This window comes from Rutidosis leptorrhynchoides, chromosome 3 (genome assembly GCF_046630445.1).
Source record: "Rutidosis leptorrhynchoides isolate AG116_Rl617_1_P2 chromosome 3, CSIRO_AGI_Rlap_v1, whole genome shotgun sequence".
NCBI classification, from domain to species: Eukaryota; Viridiplantae; Streptophyta; class Magnoliopsida; order Asterales; family Asteraceae; genus Rutidosis; species Rutidosis leptorrhynchoides.
The window spans coordinates 114,759,362-114,778,548 of record NC_092335.1 but is presented as its reverse complement, the minus strand read 5'-3'; the positions used below and the strand labels follow the sequence as shown (position 1 = coordinate 114,778,548).

At 32.0% G+C, this 19,187-nt stretch overlaps 1 long non-coding RNA gene across 1 annotated transcript; it reads right to left on the bottom strand.

Annotated features, from left to right (window-relative positions):
* Window positions 1-8,342: 8,342 nt before the first annotated feature.
* On the bottom strand, window positions 8,343-11,545 carry LOC139896678 (uncharacterized). Its single transcript, XR_011776316.1, has 3 exons — window positions 11,297-11,545; window positions 8,996-9,054; window positions 8,343-8,492 (listed from the first exon to the last, which is right to left on the bottom strand). It is a non-coding gene; the product is annotated as an uncharacterized lncRNA (long non-coding RNA).
* Window positions 11,546-19,187: the final 7,642 nt, after the last annotated feature.

Below are 19,187 nucleotides of genomic sequence, written 5' to 3'. Positions count from 1 at the left end.
CCGACAACTGCAAATATTTTCGGGTGAAACCAATAAACCAAACCAAAATCGAATAAGTTAACCCACTTAAACCAAATCACTTTGCTTTGGTTGGCTTCGTGGGCGAAACTGTTTAATGCACACCCCTAGCTCTAAGGGCCCATCTTGAGCCACTTTTCTCTGTACAACTAAAGGCTTTATTTAATAAAAGTTATATGGCTTTTAGAAAGAAAGAAAAAAAGAGATTTACTCCCTAAATTATGGTCAGATTTTGATTTGCATTTTAGAAGAGAAAAATATTTGATTTCGATTTTTATAGTCAGATAAAATTTTGATTTGGATTTGATTCTAGTTTGGATTTCAAATAGATTTAAAATTTTAGATGTTAAGGTTTTTAATTTTTGTATGAACGAAGAATGAAACTAAAGTGGAGAAGAAGATGAATAAGGGATGAAAAAAGACAATTTTACCCTCACATGTAATGCATGTGATTGAATTTAACGAGAAAAGAATAATGATCGTTAGAACTGGGGTGATCTGTGTTACAAGTGCAAACTTCAAGGTCATCTAGATCAAAATTAAAGAAAAGGATCATCCGTATAGTTTGTGACAAACATTAGAAACCAACCGTGTAATTTTGTCATTATTTCTAAAGGTTGAGATCGTGGTTAGGAGTTTTTGAAAGTCTTACTAATGTTATCTTTGTTTTATATAGTATAGAAGATATAGAAGATAGAGATATATTTCTTATACATATATTTTGAGAACAAGTGAATGGTATTTGTTAACGGATTAGAAGTGAAGTTTTTTTAAAATCAAAATCAAAATAGAAATTTAAAATAAGATATTTAATCAACACTTGTATACGTAAACATTAATGTTATTAATAATGATCGTTGATACAACAAATACAATAATCAAAATGACAGCCAACATACGATAAGGCTCCTCCATAAGAAACACTATTTCCACACACTTCATCACAATGAAGATCGTCACATTTTGGGGAAAGATCCAATGCAAGAGTATAATACCCACGACCTGGTTAACAAAAAATAAAAATATAAAAGTTGAGCACGATTATAGTTAGTTTGTATAAGATTATAGTAAAATTGGTACGGCTCTAGTTATTGAGTCGACATCAAGCGTCGATTTATTGGCGACTTAACTGACTCTTAGAGTCCAAATTAAATTGCAAGCAAGATTTAAAACCCATGGAAATTTGATTTTACCATTTACATGGCGTCTCAACTTTATTTTATTTTTAAAAAAAAAAAATCCTACTTATTGGCCGGAGGTCCACTCGGAAACAATCTCTCTATCCGTCGAATAGAGAGACGGATGACTTTCTCCACTTTTGAAGGTGTTTTCACTTTAGGTGGAGAAATGACATGTCTTTATTCTCGGATAGGGGAAACATTGTCTACATCTCACCTCACTCATACACCACTCATGTGGTATTGGGTTTGTTGTTGTTGTATTATTATTATTAAAATTGGTTATAATAAAATAAAAGATTTTGATATAACTATATCAAATGATCAAACCATAAGCACGACATTTATCTTGTTCTGTAGAGGCAACAATGAACATGTAAATAAACAGAAAGAACAAACTATTCCTCATCATGAAATTATAACTTGTTAAAATTATATCAATACTATAAGTTATGTATATATGTGGAAAAGCTTGATTTTTATACCGCATACTTTATGACACATTTATGACATATTTCCATAAAATATAAATACTTATTCATATGTTTTTATGACTTATTTTTGACACATTTATTACACATCTGACTTTAAACTACAACAAATTATATTACTCGAAAAATGACATGCTAATTTTTATTCAATTCAAATATTTTTTTAATGAATTTTAATTTTGCCTTTATTTTTCTATAAGTATGACTGAATTTATTCAAGAAAAGATGGCTAAATAACAAATGAGGATATATTGAGGAGCATGATGATATTTTTGCACTACTAATTTGCTTCAAATCAAATGATTGAGTGATATCATCTACAAAATTACATTTTTACCCCTGATATTAAGTCCTAAAATAGTAAAGTTATTAACTTTATCGAAGAATTAAGAATTTATTTGCTTTATTTTGTAGATCATGAGATTACAAAGGCAATGCAAGAAGAATGGAAAAAAATGGCTTAAAAGGGAGAATCCAGTGTGTTGGTATTTTAGCATAATCTAACGTCATTTTAGTTGATTGGATTGCTAAGTTGAAAGTGTTCAAACCATTGAAACGCTACTCGGATTTGGGGAGTGTGGAGTACACGTTCGTAAAGTGTAAAATGGTTTGAGGATATGTTAGTGAGCTTGGAAATAACATTTGAAACTTATGGAATGAAAAGACCCGTTCATATACATTATAAACGATTCTCAATCGTTGATTACATCGCGAGGTATTTGACCTCTATATGATACATTTTTTCAAACATTGCAATCGTTTTTAAAAGATAGACTTTCTTTACATCGAAAATTGACAAGCATGCATACCATATCATAATATCCAACTATAAATGACCTAATCTATCATTTACTTATTAATAATATCTATTGAACTCAACGACTTGAATGCAACGTCTTTTGAAAAATGTCATGAATGACTCCAAGTAAAATCTTTAAATGAGCAAATGCACAACGGAAGATTTCTTTAACACCTGAGAATAAACATGCTTTATAGTGTCAACCAAAAGGTTGGTGAGTTCATTAGTATATCATCAATATTCATTTCCATCATTTTTAATAGACCATAAGATTTCATATTTTTAATTGTACTCGTAACCCGAGTACAAGATAACACGCGTAACCCGCGAATTAAAATCATTGATATGGTGAACGCTTGATAACCGAACTAACAGGATGCATATAGAATATCCCCATCATTTCGGGACTCTCATCGGACATGATAATCGAAGTACTAAAGCATTCGTAACCCGAATGGGACTTGTCGAGGTCCATAGATCTATCTTTAGGATTCGCGTCAATTGGTGGAAATTATAATAAACACCGATTCTTAGGCTACCAAGCTAAAAAGGGGCATATTCGATTTAATAATCCAACCATAGAATGTAGTTTCGATCACTTGTGTCTATTTCGTCAAACATTTATAAAAATTGCGCATGTATTCTCAGCCCAAAAATATAAAGGGTAAAAAGGCAAATGAAACTCACCATATTGTATTTCGTAGTAAAAATACAAATAACATTATTGAACAAGTGCAAGGTTGGTCTCGAATTCACGAAACTAAATAAATTATATATTTTTATATGTTGGTCAATATTTGTCTAACGAATTAGGTCAAGTCATAGTGTACCACAATCCTAATGCTCGAGACTAATATGCAAAAGTCAACAAAAGTCAATATGACTCAAAATGATTTCCAAAATTTATACATGATTATTATATAGTTTAAATATTGTCGTTTTATATTTTTAAATATTTTTAAAAGATTTTATTAGAGTAAATAATATAATTCATTTATTATTAAAATTTATATAATAAAAATATACTTTTATATCTTAAGTAATAAAATTTATAACATTTATTTAATATCATAAAGATAATATGATAGGTATTATTAAAGTAATTTATTACACGTAGTAAAATATATTTGTATTACATATTTATTTGATAAAATAATATCTATAATAATAGTAAGTAAAAGTTGTATTATTTTGTAATAATAATTATTATTATAAAATTCTCAATATTTATAATTACTAAGATGACATTAAGGTAAAATGATAATTCTAATTATGATAACTTTAATACTTACGATACTTTTTTATATTATTTTTAAAATAATAATTCTATTTAAAATGATAATAATAATGATATTTTATAGTAACAATGACATTTCTATTAAAATGATAATTTTTGTTAAAATGATAGTTTTAATACTAACGATACTTTTAATAATAATAGTAATGATAAAAATAATAAGAACGATAATTTTATCTAAATCCATATCTTTTAATTTCATCAAGATACACTTACTCATTATTTCCTAATTATTTTGTTTAATAGCTTTTAATCGTCTTTTATATCGTTTTATAATAATGATAATAATAGTAATCAAAATAAGTAGGTGTTACTAATATTAGTTTTAATTACAATAATACTAATAATGATAATTATAATGACATTATTAACGATAATACTAATAATTATTTTAATGATAATATAATAATAACAATAACAATAACCATTTTTGAATAATGATATATATATATTAATAATAATAATGATAATAATAATCAGATAATAATAATAATAATACTATTTATAACTTTAACAATAATAACGATAATAATAATAATAAAAATAACAATTTTTAATGATAATTCCTTTTATTGATAAAGATAAGATAAAACTAGAACGACGATAATAACGACGATAATAATAATCATTTTTAATAATAATACCAAATTTCAATTGACTATAACTTCAAACCTGTTCATCGAAACCATTCGATATCTAAATGAAAAGTTCTTAATTTTCCACTAGTTTTCCAACGACATGCATATCTAATATTTTATCTCAGCCGTATATATAACTAATTCAGGATTCAACATAACCTAACTAAAAGCAATATCAAAAAATACAAGCATGCATAATCCTAAGTACTCGAGCACTAGTCAGGGATACACTATTAACATGTAAAAATTAATTTACGAGTACTCACGTATCAATATTGAGATTCAATATTGCAGGAAAGGTACGAAGACGCAACGGAGATGATAATCATTAAATTGACCTCACGAGCATACCCATGAACCATACCCATCACCTTCATAGCTATAACCCATAATTTCCTTAGCCCTATCCTACTCGAAGAGCATATTTTGACATCGCTCATTCATGACCTCGTCGTAGTATTTTTATGTATAAATAATAATAATAACACTCCTAAATAATATTAATTTGAATAATAATAATAAATATACTAATATTAATAATAATATTAATAATAATAATAAATATAAATATATACGGAGTGATATGTGATATGTGTGTGAATTGTGTTTAAATGAAATGAACCAGAGACAGAACTCGACGAGTTTTATACATATTTTGTCATACCACACCCCATGCGATCGCATGGGTTTGTGGGTGCACTTCATGCGGTCGCATGACTAAGCCATCCAGCTGGTATCCATTTCGTTTAAGCACCGACGGTTTTTATTATTATTATATATATATTATATTTAATTTATATAATTACTTATATATTATATTATATTTACGTTCATGGTAAAAATGTAATTTTTACTAAAAATGACTTGTACGTTGTCACTCGACTCATGTACCACTTTCGGTTTTTCGAGCGCACTTTCGTACGTTTAGAAAACTAGTCTTTTACGTTACACGACGTGTACCTTTAATAATAATTTGACTTATTTATCAATAAATTACTTTATGAAAATGTATCTTATACAATTTGAGTGTCGTGGTCATTTGCTTCTATAAATCAGTGATTCGTTGTTTATTAAAATACGTTTAATAATATCGAAACGTTTTATATTTAAATTGATGCATTTGTAAAATATATATATATATATATATATATATATATATATATATATATATATATATATATATATATATATATATATTCTTATTTAAAAAAAATATAATTTTGTATATCTTATATATATTTGAGATATCTATTTAATAATATAATGTTTAGTTTTTCAAAACAATTTACTTTTCAAAGTTCATTTCAAAATCGTTTAAGTAATAGAAAGTATTATGTCGTAACATATTTACGTTTTCAAAATAATATGTAATTTATAATACAAAACCTTAATTAAGTTCTTTAAAACTTATGAACGAATTATCTTATAAAACGTTTTAATAATAAAGTTCTTTTAAACCAAACTATTTTTGTACGTTTGAAACAGTATTAAATAAATATGAAAACTTTGTTTTCCAAAACTAAGTATATTTAAGAATCATTTTACTAAAAAGGTTATATTAGTAGAAGTTGTTATATCGTAAAATATTTTAGAGAAGTAAGATTAAGTATACTTTTCATGGGTTTCAAGTTTTTAACGTTTGTTGGTGCAACGTGATATAACGTCTAAAGGTTAGATAAACATATAAAATCATTTTAATGTAAAACGTTAATTTGCTTAACTTGTCGATATCCATCTTCTAAGTTATCTATATTCCAAAATTTTACTTCCACGCTAATTAATATACAAGTTTAATAGTTTATCTTATCAAAGGTCACGAGACAATTATTGTAAAGCATCAATTGAAAATCAAACGGGAATCTCCACTAACCCTTGTCTAGTTCCCGTTAATTGACACTTTTGTTCCTTCTAATAAATTACTTTACCAATTATTCCGGATACCGTTAAAAAGAATAGATTTCTCAAATCATAGTGGACCTCTTAACAGAGACTTGTAATTATAATTCAATCATTTGACATCATCTTTTAATTACATTGATAACTATTAGAATATATTTTGAAACAAATACGTTTATATAAAGTATTATACGTCTAATACTTTGTTAATGTTTTCAAGTTATAATATATACACATATACATATATAATCATGTTCGTTCATATAATGGTTCGTGAATCATTGGAATTTGGTCGAGGTTAAATGAGTGTATGAACACAGTTTAAAATTTTTGAGATTCAACTTACAAACTTTGTTTATCGTGTCGGGAATATATAAAGATTAAAGTTTAAATTTGGTCGGAAATTTTCGGGTTGTCACAGTGCCTACCCGTTAAAGAAATTTTGTCCCGAAATTTGATTGGGATGGTCATGGCTGACAATAAGCATGTTTTCATGACGCATATAAGCTGAAGATTAGGATTTTATCATCATTGAGTAGTATGGATAATATGGATAAAACCATTTGATTTTGTGGAGAGTACGAGTGAAGCTATTACCAAAAGAGTGAAATGAGTAGGTATAAATTCGTCATATCTTTTGACGTAGATAGAATTGATTTTCAACTTCAAGAGATTTGGAGAAAATCTTCGTAATAAGATTTGATTAAGGAAATTAGGATCCGCTTTAAATACGATCATCCATTTTGATTGCTTCGTCGGATATTTTACTATAAATCCACTCCCTTCGTTTCCTTACAACTCACACCTTCTCTTCTTTCTTTCTCAGCTCATACTGTAAAGTATTTGTCGATATGCTCCATCCAGTTCTGATTCTTGGTATATTCCTTACCTTCATATCTGTCATTCTTCTTTTTCACCTGTCGCTGGAAGAATCTATTTACTTTTACTATACTCTTGGGTTTATAGTGTTTTTAGTCCTCTCGTGTCTTTATATTGTTATTTGCATCGATATATAAGGTTTTTAATTTTTGGGCGGTTGTTAGATTTTATATATTCTCTTATATTTTGATATCTCTACTTCTGTCTCCCATAATCATTGTCATCTCCAGTTAATTCTCTCTTTTATTTGCTGCGATTTATACCCTAATTTCTTTTTCAGAATTTTGTCCTTTCGTTTCTTCTTCTTGCGATTAAGCACCGCTTGTAATGGTCCAGAATTCACAGATATGAATTTCGGAATGAACATTGTTAATGTTCTAGGAAGGAAATTGTAATGGCACGATCTTGACTTGTCAAATTATCAGAATACCTCGAAAAAAGCCGAATCATCAAGAAATATTTTCTTGATATTTTAGAGATTAAATAGAATACAAGAGTTGTATAACATGGCTCATGATGATGTTATGATCTGTGAATCATCACATTCCATTTAGAAACTCAGCATGACTTACTGTAATATAATCACGTTGATCAAGTGTCATTATATTATACTAACTCATGTTTCAGCTCCCAACACTACTTCAAAAATATTCCTATTTTAAACTCGAATGTTTCAGAATTTAGAAACTAAAATAGTTTCTTTTATGATGTAATACAGATAGCGCGAAGAGGTAAATAATTTCAGATAAGAATAATTATGAAAATATCTTCAGAAATATGGAGGATATTTATAATGAAAGAAATGATGATATTTTAGGATTTCTAATATCAGATGATGATGAAGAATATTGTCCGCAGGGGTTTATGATCAGGAGCACGATATTTGTTAATGACTTCAGCAGATACTGAATCATTTGGATTCTTTGAATGTAGGTTTCGTCCTTGTGATTTGTCCACAGCCTCTTTCATACTTTGCTCAATCCGTTTTCCAGTTCCAAAACTTCTCTTTTTCTACGCTTTGCCAGCACACTATTCGTTATCATCAAACTTTTAACTGTTAAGGTCATTTTTATAACACCTCGGATTTTTTTTATCACAGCGGAAGTATTTAAAACAACCATAACATATTTATTTATTAAACACAAGCATTTATTATTTAAAAACCCACAATATGGCGTTACTTAACAAAACAGTTCCTTTATTATAAAATCACGACATCAGAGTTCCAAAGGTTGTCAAACATATCCACTAGACATCCCATCTTCACCCAAAAAGTAGCATGAAATAACCATCAACCTGCAGGGAAGATGAGGGGGATTAGCACGAAGCTAAGTGAATGAAACTATCATAACAGCATTAGCATACATTATCAAATCATACAACTGTGGGTAACAACTAACAACAAATAACTTTGCCATCCCAGAGGACCGGTTGCCAGGCCTGACCTGCAACCCTAGTTGATCGGGCTAGAGTCTACCGATAGTTCCTGTTACTGACTCCTTCGCATAGTAATCCAGACGCAACGGATGCGTCATTCAATGCTATGCTACACAGATAGTAACACTCGAACCCAACCTCACAAATCAAGGTTGACCTCATGAGTCCAGCCTCACAAATCAAGACTGACTCCCGGCATTCGACCTCACAAATCAAGATCGAATCAACTGGTGCACATATAATCATATAATCAACAAAGCATGTCAACAATATACTATCATGGCAATCTACTCGGTCGGTCAGGGCAACAGTAGCACAACTAGCTACTCTATACTAATATCCAAAAGGATAGTTCCACTCACCGATATCCACAAGTACTCAGTGGTCTAATATTACTGAGTCTTCTGCTTACTCTTATCACCTGAGAATAATACAATCCGAGTCAGTAATCATATCTTAAAAATATATACTGAATCAAAAGCACTGTTTTGGTCGAATTATTATACACGAAATTCATCCAACATATTTTTAATATCACACAAGTATTAAAACCACTTTTCCCACAATATTCATGCCAAAGTCCATTTAACCCACTTTTGACATAAACCCTAAAATCAGTAATACAAGAATTATCAATCAAACAAATCATGATATATATACATATATATAGTATATATCGATCATCAATTTTATCATACAAATAACAATCCACAAGATCTACTCATTTACTCCTATTTTGTACAAAACATATAAAAACCAAATATTAATAATTTATATAAATCAAACACCAAATATATATAGTAGAACTTTACACTAACAACCATAAACACATTTAGGCATGATTTGATCATTACTTCAATTCTGTACCAACTCATAAAAATCTTATGTAAATTATATATACATACGCATGCCTTGTTCAATTTTGCTATATCACACAAGAAACATTAAACATCACATTTCACATGATAATTTAAAGCTACGATCAGAGTGCAAAGATTGATAGTTTAGATATGTATTTTCTTTTTTTCTTTTTTTTCCGGCGAAAAGAGAAATATTATTACCAACGAAAAGGCCTTCATCAAATCAATGAAAGAACCAAATCGAGAATTACAAGGTACAAAAGAGAAAGTCATTCGGTATTATATCTAACATACACCTACAAAAGAGATCATACCGAATGACATAGTAAGCCGGGATTGTAATCCCATACATATGATTGATGAGAATAACATAATTTAAACGTAGATGCCCACAAAAAGACCTTAAGCTTGATGCTCCGGACAATGCTTGTCCAACACGTGTAGTTACCATTGAAGATGAAATCATTTCTTGCAATCCATATAGCCCAAAGTGTTGCCGGGCCGATTAGTCTCCAAAACTTTTTATCCCCAATTCCCATACCGTGGTACCAATCGGCTGAGAAATTCAAAATTGAATTTGGCATTACCCATCTTAAATTCCACCATTGGAATAAGGCGGACCAAACTTTATGCGACCAAGAGCAATGTAGGAGAAGATGCTCTATAGTTTCCACTTCGGTGTTGCACCACCCACATAAAGGCGAGTGAGAATGAGAAAGGATGTGTCTCCTAATTAGGATATCCCTTACCGGGATACTTTTTTTACATGCTAACCAATGAAATATTGCAACTTTTGATGGTACACGATTATTCCAAACCAATTTCTTCCAATTAAACACTTGTGAATCGGACGAAGCACACAACAAACGAACCCCCTCGGCTACACTATAATCCCCTGTAACCGATGGGGTCCACATCACAACATCATCATCAGTGGATAAATTAAAAGGAGCTAACAAATTTATTAGTTCAGCCTCATACATGGAGTCTAACTCAGTCAAAGGACCCATTAAATGTAATTGCCATCCTTCCTGTAACAAATCAAGGCTAATTGACTTTCGAAAACATGAAACCGTACCTGATTGTAACGTGCATCTTCTAAACAAATGAGGATATTGAACACGAATAGAAAATGGTCCGATCCAAAAATCATTCCAGAAGGATATTTGGGATCCATCACCTAATCTCCATTTCCATACATTAGGCCCGACAATATTACTCGCTGATACGTCATTACACATTTTTAATAAATCTCTCCATAATGGTGACACCCTAGATGTCGATATAGAAGACACATTATGCATTAATTTGCCCGAAAATAAGCTACCAAAAGAGTTACTCACCAAAGCTTGCCATACATGAATCTTGTTCGAGTTCAATTTCGACCACCACTTTGCTAAAAGAGCAATGTTCTTGGTCCGAAGAGGTGTTATACCGAACCCGCCCATATCAACCGGCATACACACTGATTGCCACTTAACGAGACAAGTTTTAGTTTTCAAACAATCCCCTCCCCAAAGAAAATTTCTACGAAATCTTTCTAATTGAGTAATGACCGAGGATGGAGCTTTGAATAACGCCATGAAATGGAGAGGTAAATTTGATAACACCGCTTTGACCATCACAAGACGGCCTCCAAAAGATAAACATCTTCCTTTCCACCCGGTTCTATATTTTGTAAAAGGAATAACAATAAAGACACATATAATATATATATATATATATATATATATATATATATATATATATATATATATATATATATATATATATATATATATATATATATATATATATATATACCTTCAGTCGGTTATGAATCGTAAATCTAACCCACCAAATTACTTGATTAAATCAAACAACTCAAGATAATGGAATTTAGGATGAAGATGTTTGGTTCGGTTATACAGCAACGAAAGGAGCAAACAAGGACCAATGGTTCTTTATATTACGTGTATGCAATTGTTGATGTATGAGTAAAATGAAATCAAATGATATTAAGAATCATGGACTACTCTTATTTCTTTTAAAAGTGTAACCGCCACATTTTAAATTCATTTATTTTATATGGTTTTTATCCATTATCTAAAACATAGTGCATTCGTTAGACAGCCCAAATAAAGTCTAATTCAACCAAACAAATATCTTATGTGGCCATCGTCATAAAAAGTATTCATTTGTCCAATTAATAATACATCACTCATAATTTATCTTTTCACTTTTAATAACTAATTCATATAAATCACCCATAATTTAACTATCATATTTTAATCATATAATAAAAATATTATTATTTATACATTTCATCTAGGCCATTAGTCATTAGTCAGGCTGTTACAAATCTATCCCCCTTAAGAAAATTTCGTCCTCGAAATCTGGTTAGGCACAATTAAAAAAAAAATTCCTCGGGTGCTACAACTATCATTAATTATTATAAGGTTCACATTTCCATGTTACACTTCCACGTCCTACATCCGCTTTGGTTATCGGAACTTCTGTATGATTTACCACAACGTATTTGCGTTGGTCAGGCGAAAGTACATCATCCTAAATCATTCTTTCATTCCAAACAACACAATTTGGAGAATTTTTACCCAATCCTTATTCTTACGGTCTCTACTTACATTCTACGCGTTAAAGGAAAGTAAATATACTATAACGGTCCTAAAGGCAATTTCTAACAACATAAGCATAGCTCATTTTAGCACATAATTCAAAACATAATTAAATGATTCAATTCAAAATACTAAACAACATATTAACTAATAAAAATTTAGCAAAACATACCTGCATTCGCATAGTCGGTATCAATATCTGCATCTACTGTCATCTGAAAGACTCTTGCTTCTGCAAAGGAAGGATTCTTTCTTTTCTGTCCTGTTGTCGAAATAGAGGACCCATCTACTGACATTGTCGGTACCCCTGACCCCACCCAGAACCCGACCTTCCACTAGTAGGACACTGCGCTGATCGATGCCCTTCTTTCTTGCAATTCCAACAAAAATTAACCCTGAGTGAACACGCTTGAATCTCATGTCCCACCTCTCCGCACCTCAAACATCTTTTCGTTAAAGCTGAACAAGGACCACTATGTGTCGATCTACAATTATGACACCAAACCCTCTGAATCAACTCGGTTCCACTCTGAGTAGGGTTCTCTTTCTGTCTATACCCGAGTGACTTCTTAGACTTTGAGCTAGCCTGACTATTTGCTTTACTAGGTTGTGACACAACGCTTTCTACCACTCTGCTCTTGGCCACTTTCACATCTCCCTCAGTCATCTTGGCCATAACAAAGGCTTGAGATAAAGTAGTAGCAAACCTTGCCATCGTTCGGTACTCCGGAAGTATCATCTCAACAAAATGTTGAATTCTTGACTGTTCGTCCGGAACCCACTGTTGAACAAATCGGAGTTTATCCATGTACTGTTCAATCACCTGGTCTATTATCATTTGCTCTGTCATTTTCATCTCCATGAACTCCTTCTAGCCGTGCAATACTGTTCACAAACCTTGCTGTAAAATTGTTCCCACGTAATTAGGCTCACTTGTTCTTTTGGTATACTAGAGATAACTGAATCCCACCAAACCATTGCTCTGTTCTTCAACAACCTACTCGCAAAAATAGCCCGTAATTCTGGTTCACACTGGCATGCCTCAAAAACTCTTTCCATTTCCCTCAGCCAGTTTACGGTTACAGTTAGGTCAGGGCTTCCTGAATACTCAGGCGGTTTACAATCCATGAACTGTTTGAAGGTACACTTCTTCGGTTATTGAAACATGGACATCTGATACGGGTTCCACATTTGATTAGGGTATTGGTTACCAAACTGTGTTGGCATCTGAAACTATTGAGGCATCTGATATTGCTGGGGAAACGGTGGTTGCGGTTGCGAGGTATTTCCACTAGGCATGGACGGAAACTGTGGTGTCGGAAACCCAGGAGGTGGTCCACCAGCATTAGTAGCAGTTGGTGTTGTAGTTGGGGTAACAACTAGTGTAGCAGTCGGGGTAACAGTCTGCTGTGTGGCTTCTAACTCAGCCACTCTATCACGGGCTTCCTTGAGTTGCGCTTCTAACTTGAGAATGTATTCTCGCTGCTCATCATCTGAGTCAGAACCTTTTGCAGGTGCTCGAAAGGTTCTGGGGGTCGTGGGGGAAACAACATTTCTTCGTGGATCTGACATACCTGTACTATCACAACATCTCACCAAAGCTTAGTAGATAAACCGTTAGTACCTATCAACTAACACGTACGATCCCTACATTCACTTAACCCCATCCCCAGTGATATGTTTGACACTACTCAAGATTTGGAAACATGACACTTGCGTGTACATGCGGCCAAACCAATGCTCTGATACCAAATTATAACACCTCGAATTTTTTTTACCACAGCGGAAGTATTTAAAACAACAATAACATATTTATTTATTAAACACAAGCATTTATTATTTAAAAACCCACAATATGGTATTACTTAACAAAACAGTTCCTTTATTATAAAATCACGACATCAGAGTTCCAAAAGTTGTCAAACATATCCACTAGACATCCCATCTTCACCCAAAAAGTAGCATGAAATAACCATCAACCTGCAGGGAAGATGAGGGGGATTAGCACGAAGCTAAGTGAATGAAACTATCATAACAGCATTAGCATACAGTATCAAATCATACAACTGTGGGTAACAACTAACAACAAATAACTTTGCCATCCCAGAGGACCGGCGGCCGGCTAGAGTCTACCGATAGTTCCTGTTACTGACTCCTTCGTATAGTAATCCAGACGCAACGGATGCGTCATTCAATGCTATACTACACATATAGTAACACTTGAACCCAACCTCACAAATCAAGGTTGACTTCATGAGTCCAGCCTTACAAATCAAGACTGACTCCTGGCATTCGACCTCACAATTCAAGATCGAATCAACTGGTGCACATATAATCATATAATCAACAAAGCATGTCAATAATATACTATCATGGCAATCTACTCGGTCGGTCAGGGCAACAGTAGCACAACTAGCTACTCTATACTAATATCCGAAAGGATAGTTCCACTCACTGATATCCACAAGTACTCATTGGTCTAATATTACCGAGTCTTCTGCTTACTCTTATCACCTGAGAATAATACAATCCGAGTTAGTAATCATATCTCAAAAATATATACTGAATCAAAAGCACTGTTTTGGTCGAATTATTATACACGATATTCATCTAACATATTTTTAATATCACACAAGTATTAAAACCACTTTTCCCACAATATTCATGCCAAAGTCCATTTAACCCACTTTTGACATAAACCCTAAAATCACTAATACAAGAATTATCAATCAAACAAGTCATGATATCATGATATATATACATATATATAGTATATATCGATTATCAATTTTATCATACAAATAACAATCCATAAGATCTACTCATTTACTCCTATTTTGTACAAAACTTATAAAAACCAAATATTAATAATTTATATAAATCAAACACCAAATATATATAGTAGAACTTTACACTAACAACCATAAACACATTTAGGCATGATTTGATCATTGCTTCAATTTTGTACCAACTCATAAAAATCTTATGTAAATTATATATACATACGCATGCCTGGTTCAATTTTGCTATATCACACAAGAAACATTAAACATCACATTTCACATGATAATTTAAAGCTACGATCAGAGTACAAAGATTGATAGTTTAGATATGTATTTTCTATATTTTGTAAAAGGAATAACAATAAAGACATATATATATATATATATATATATATATATATATATATATATATATATATATATATATATATATATATATATATATATATATATATATTATATAGAAATATATACCTTCAGTCGGTTATGAATCGTAAATCTAACGCACCAAATTACTTGATTAAATCAAACAACTCAAGATAATGGAATTTAGGATGAAGATGTTTGGTTCGGTTCTACAGCAACGAAAGGAGCAAACAAGGACCAATGGTTCTTTATATTATGTGTATGCAATTGTTGATGTATGAGTAAAATGAAATCAAATGATATTAAGAATCATGGACTACTCGTATTTCTTTTAAAAGTGTAACCGCCACATTTTAAATTCATTTATTTTATATGGTTTTTATCCATTATCTAAAACATAGTGCATTCGTTAGACAGCCCAAATAAAGTCTAATTCAACCAAACAAATATCTTATGTGGCCACCATCATAAAAAGTATTCATTTGTTCACTTAACAATACATCACTCATAATTTATCTTTTCACTTTTAATAACTAATTCATATAAATCACCCATAATTTAACTATCATATTTTAATCATATAATAAAAATATTATTATTTATACATTTCATCTAGGCCATTAGTCAGGGTGTTACAATTTTATAGTTTTTGCTGCTTCATCAATATTTCGAGAATTATTCCGCAGTTCAGGGTGTTTTTCAGAAATTTCACATTCGCCGTATATAAGTCCAGAAGATAGACGTTATATGTATAACTGTTGGCGTCGACATGCTGCGAGATTTCAAAATACTGATTTCTAATTCCCAATGATTCGTATGACAATTCTCGTTACAAGAGGCAGATGAGTAAGTGATGGGGTTTTGATAAATATAATGATTTTTCGAAAAATCATAGATCATTACGGTTGCTGATAAGTTTACTGCTAATGTGGCGAGATATGAAAGGTTTCCCGGTAACAATGGCGAAAGGGCAATGTATCTATTGAGGTTATAATAAGACTAGTCCGACTGAAAAGTCGAAGTTGACTTGCTGGAGCTGTGACAAAACTGGCTACTTTGAAAAGAAATTGAAAAGTCATTTTTGCTAATAAATGCCAATGGGTCTGACACGGATACGTGTTAAACTATGACTTTGGTTTCGAAAGTTTTTCAGGTGTATAACTGTGATTAACATGTGGTTGGATCATCAGCTCGATTGTTCATTGTTTGAAGTGTCTTTAGGAATTTCGGAGGGTTTGAATACAGGTTGTAATCGTTGATATACATATGATGTTCTAGCACAGTTTTGAAGTCAAAGTATAGCTTTGAAAGATGTAGAAATCTAAAAGTGATGGTACCGGTTATATCTCTACTTAGATTTTGATTTGTCAAAATCAGAATACGTAATGAAATTTGGATGAAGGTGGTTGTTTTGATTTCTATAAAATAATATATATTGTTTGAGGAAAAAAAATAGTGAGTATAGTTGATGATTGTTGAATCAGATTCGAAGAATGTAACATGTTAATTGTGAATTTATATATCTCTCGGGTATTACCTACCCGTTAAAAAAATTTCACAATTAATATTTTGTACAAAAGAATTTTTATCACAGTCTTTTTGAAAATATATATATATGTATATTTTCTTCAGATGTAACATAGATTTAATGAGTTAATATTAAATTAAACTCATTTAATTTAAGGTTGAAACTAGAATTGAATAATCCCTTAAAGGCTTTAGAAATTACATAAGTATTTCTTCAATAATATTGAAATTATGAATCAATACTTCGTTATTTGTTGAGGCATGATGTTGGTTTTCATTAAATTCTTGTGAACTTCGCAAAGTACGAATGATGTTATCTGAAAAGTTTCGAGTACATCGATGATGAAAGTGTAAAATCAACATATATTTGAATAATACTCTTGAGTTATTATGAATTTGAATTTATTGAATTGAGACAGAGGTTGTAGTTAACGATAGTTAAGTTGCGGACGAAGGACGTGCATTATTGCATATTAGTAATATGAATTAACCGAGTAGTTAAGATTCACACATAATAGCTTAGTACGGAAAGATTTATTATGGTTTAACGATTTATATATATAAGATATACATATAATCCTTCAGTGGAAATGAGTTAATTCTTCATAACTAGTTGATACAGTATACTTGTTGTTGATTCGTAATGATGTCCGCGGTGATTCTTGAACTGACGGAGCTTGTGATGTTATAGGTGCTGCTAATACTGATGCTGACTGTACTGACGATGCTGATGATGCTGGCGGTACTGTTGATGCTATTGGTAAAACAAGTCTAGCTTGTAAATCGTGCACCATTATGGTCAGGGTTTCTTTTATCATTTCGGTCCACTCATATGATTTATGGTTAGGTCTAGAATAAGTAATCTCTAAAATTTTAGAGATTACATAATCACCGTAAAATATTTCTCTGATGAAGTTAAGAATTAATACTTCATCATTTATTGTTGTTGGTCTTCCTTGTTATCTATAGGACGTATGATGTTGATGCTCGTGGGACAGATTGTGAAGTTGAGGTTTACGACGCGGTTGTGGTTGGGGGTGGTAATGGTACTGTTGACGTTGATGTTGGTGGTACTGATTATGCTGCTGGTGCTGCTGCTGGTGTTTGTAACCTTTGCACCATATTCTCCAAAGCCACTATCCGAGCGCGAAGCTCGTTGACTTCTTCTATTACACCGGGCTGATTTTTGGTTCGGACAAGAGGATAAATAAAATCTAGAATTTGATGTAGTATATAATCGTGACGAGATACTCTGGAAATGAGAGAGAAAATGGTGTTTCGGACAGGTTTGCCGGTAAGTGCTTCAGATTCATCACCAAGAGGGCAATGTGGTGGATGGAAAGGATCGCCTTCTTCTTGTCTCCAATGATTAAGGAGGCTACGAACCCATCCCAAATTCATCCAGAATAGATGATGACTGATTGGTTGGTCCATTCCGGTCACACTGCTTTCGGAGCTTGAATTGGATTCCATTTCAGAATCTGAGGAACTTGAACTAATGACGAATTCCATTTCGTACGATTTGATAAAGGATTTTTCGATATAAAATGATTTTTCGGCTATCGGGTGGTATTCTATTTATATAGGATATGTTGAGTCCCTAAAATAATTAAGGATTTAATTATGACAAAACAATATTTATTTGCACTAAAGTGTTATGTGCAGCCAGCACAAGTTTGTTTATGTATAGTCAGCTAATATAGCTGTGTCGAGTGTTTAGTATGCTGCCTAGTCTATCAGCACAAGGTAGAAATGTATTCTTCGAATCAGCACAGGATGTGCACCCAGCAAATCAAGAATATCAAGTGACTCAGCATATGAAGGACCAGTAAGTCTGGATATCAGCATACAACACAAGACAGCCATGCTCCATTACAAGCATGGTAGTTTCCCAGAGTGGTCTACATCAACGCACTATTCAACAGAAGTCGAAGACAAAGTTGAACAGAAAAGGACAGGAGTCGGCGGCTGACAAGTGACCTTACAAGACCACGTGGGAATGCAGAAGTGGAACGCATGTGCAGACATGTGTTATACTTTATTCATACCTAGGGAACACAACATTCCATTTGTTTAAATCAAATGGTAGTGCCAAACCGAATTGGTGTGTTCCTGCAAATAGCTACCTAAGAGGAAAGAAGGAGAGCACGCCTTCTGACACAATTGTCCCCACAAGTACAAGGCATCCAATGTACTAGTGGACAATAGATTAATTACACGGTTAATAGAACTACTATATATATTGTTGTATCCACTATTGTAAAAACTAGTGGTGTGGGTTTATCTGTTAGAGTCCAAACCGTGTAATAGCTTTAGTTTATCTCTTAGCTATAATCTAGGTAATCTGTATCAACCAACTATCATTTCCGCCAAGGATAGTTGTGATTCTTTCTGATTTAATCA